The sequence below is a fragment of the Rhipicephalus microplus genome, chromosome X, assembly GCF_043290135.1.
Source record: "Rhipicephalus microplus isolate Deutch F79 chromosome X, USDA_Rmic, whole genome shotgun sequence".
Lineage (NCBI taxonomy): Eukaryota > Metazoa > Arthropoda > Arachnida > Ixodida > Ixodidae > Rhipicephalus > Rhipicephalus microplus.
In genome coordinates, this window is record NC_134710.1 from 252,822,220 (window position 1) to 252,825,344 (window position 3,125).

The 3,125-nt window shown below is 47.7% G+C and overlaps 1 long non-coding RNA gene across 1 annotated transcript; it reads left to right on the forward strand.

Moving 5' to 3' along the window:
- Window positions 1-215: 215 nt before the first annotated feature.
- Window positions 216-1,382, forward strand: LOC142777144 (uncharacterized). Its single transcript, XR_012887945.1, has 2 exons — window positions 216-271; window positions 333-1,382. It is a non-coding gene; the product is annotated as an uncharacterized LOC142777144 (long non-coding RNA).
- The last annotated feature ends 1,743 nt before the right edge of the window (window positions 1,383-3,125 follow it).

Below are 3,125 nucleotides of genomic sequence, written 5' to 3' on the forward strand. Positions count from 1 at the left end.
TGAGTAGAGATATCGCACAATTCAACTGTCATTCGCGCTAAATAGATGCCCATCTGTGCACGCATGAAGCTTCCACGTGCACGTGACGCAACGTTAAACGAATGACGTGGCAAGCTTAAACAACGCTATCGGGCCCTCTTTTTTCTTTATTGAAAATATAGACAAAAAGATAATGACAAACTGAATAAATATTGATGCAATGCGCATTCGGTTCCTTTTGTAAACCTGAGTCTGCAAGCGAGAGGACCGTACGCTTGCAAGGAAAAAGGAGGTTTGTATTTTGCGCGACTATTCTTTCTATCGTATTCGCTCCAACGCCTTTTTGCACGCAGCCTTTTTAAGGTCTACATATGGCGTCGTCGAAAGGCCACAGGAAGACGGAATATCAACAGGATTCCGTCCAGGCAACCTCGGCATCCACACCGGTGCCCAAGCAGCAGCAGGAACCAAGAAAGCCTGCGCGCTTGAAAAACAAACACGATGGAAGGTGACCGGCAACCATGACACTGTCATCAACTACCATCCTACGAGCGAGGGGACGAGGCAAAACAGACTTTCCTCCTTTCGTGCTTTGGCTATGACTTCTTGCAAGGGACACACCAGCTTTGTTTCTTTCTCAACGCCTGTGGCCGCACAGCAAAAGGCAAAACACCCCACCCCAGTGCCTTACATTCTCGCCTGCCCCAGCCCCTGCAGTGTTCCCAATGCCACAATATTGGGCACGCAAGCGCGACCTGCTCGTGAGACCAACCGTGCCTGCGCTGCGGCGTCAAACATGCCAGAGACCGTGTGCAGCACAACATCCACGCTGCCAAAATTGTAGCGGAAAACAATCCGCAACCGAGCTGCGCTTTACTTCTCGGCAGCTCAAGCGCAAAGCTGTGGTCATGATGGTCTCATCTGACTGCACCGCGACTTGCCGCCAAGCCTTGTAGCCGTGCGAAAAGTTCCGCTCTTTCCGGAATCACCTTGTCGGTAACAGCGGCGTGGCCCCTGAAGCCGTCCTGCGATCTACATCGAGTGCGCCGTCGTCTCCACGAACACGACGAGGGCTTCGTTCTCGTCTCAACCGGCTGTTGTCGCCGTCACTACGCGCTCGACGACGACGCATACACCACGTGCTTCATCGCATCTTCTGGCTTCTGCCACCATCTCCAAAAGTTTGACGACCACGCCACCCGCACCCTCGACGCCACCGGCCTGCGCCGGCCCCTCGACTTGGATGAGTGGCGTTTTCTAACAATTTAGTATGCGTTAAGTAGAACTACTGGTATTTCTTTCTGTTTTATGACAATGTCAACCAGCGAGAGGTCAACGATGAGCCACTGTGCTTATTTGCTTGTTATAAATATTACAGAAAAATAAAGAAAACTGGTGGGGGAGGGGGGCTGTGCAATTTCTATGCGGCACGCATCACGAAACGTGCAGCTTTTGCTGTTGTTTCATGCATTTCATGGTTTGTGTTGCGTAACAAGTTTTACATCGACATGTGCCAAGCTATACCTTGATTGGGCAGTCTTCCACTCGGGGAAATGATAAGCACACATGGTTCTATTCATGACCAAACATGATCGGTGAGTGACAGCCTTGTCTGTCGCGAAACATTTAACCACCACTCATGTAGCCGCCTTTGTTTTCGCTTCATTTTCTTATTACGTTTTAGTACCATGGGTTTCGTGAAACATTAGTCTTGTAGCTCAGCTCAACATGGATATCAAAGTAGTTAATGTCACTGTATCAACGCGCACGAGACACCACTCACTTCGCAGACAGGTAACTGGCTTGACGCTTTTCAGTTGCTTTGCCCTTAGGATTTGTGTAGCCCAAATACTCGCCAAAGTTTTCTTGAAAATAACGTGGCAGAATTGTTGTCGCGAGTGTACAAATCAATTGGGACAGCGGGATGCATCGTACAACCTGTGCGATATAGAAGCCGAATCGCGAAACAAAAAAAATTGAGTTGGTCACTTCGTGTTCGAAGTATTTACCAAAGGAAGACAATTTTTTCCGTCGTCAGGAACCGGGTCTGACAAGTTTTGCGATGTAGTACACCCAATAGGTAATATCTTCGTAGAGCGAAACATAACTAGAGCACGTTGTGGCGGTTGCTTCTCTATCTCTTAATTTAGCTAGTTACCTTTGGAAACGACGAGGAGACTTCACATAGGTAGTACAACTTGCAGACAAACTACTTGATAAAATGAACAATATATGACTCTTCAGCTAATCAAAGGCTCGAGTCCGCTGGGTGCCTCATCGGCAGAATAGTCAAGAACTGTAGTATACGTAAACTAGTAGCATAACTTCTATACAGCTTCATGGATCCATTAGTCGGCGGCTTGTTGCAACCTTCGCCATCTACGTGAGAAGGGGTAAACTACCAGAAAACTAAAATAAAATATGACGTCACCACCAGAAGCAGAAGTGACATAGCGCATTTGCCCTAATTGGTGCGAAATGTACTGTTTTCACTTGCCGACTATTTACTTGTTGGTAATGCGCATTTAGGCTAGCTAATTCAAAACGTGAGAAAAAAGAAAACAAATGAAACACTGTGCTTGAGGAAGCCAAACCATTTGATTAGCCAAATGACCAACAATACAATACAATATGCACAAAAAGAACTTCCCAGACGCACTTGTGAGTCAAGTGTTCACGTGCACAGCAGTTCGCAAAGCTCACGTTGCCGAACCATCAAACGTCTCTGCAGTGACACAGCAGCTCTGGAAGTACAGCTTTGCCAGCCGTACAGTACCGCGTCTTGTTGCTTAGCATGTCGCGTTCACCGTCACCAAAGGCGAGGTTTCACAGGCCGGGCGCCAGCAAAAGCAGTCGCAAGAGCGGCTATCTACACGTTCTAAAAGCTAGACCAGTTCTGCAAGCTAGTACATACTAATCGCACGTGACAAATAGGAAAACGACTGAGGGTAGGCACGAAACACCACGGATACAAGAGCGATGCCTCATTGATCTGTCAATGTGCTGAACCAAAGGAGACCGCGCTGATCTAAACGTAATCTCCGAGAGCAAATCGCCTAGATGCCACCCCCTCCCCATTAATGGCACTCAAGGAAAATTGGAGAAAGTTGAGACAACCAACAAATTAGCCAGGTATTAGATACACC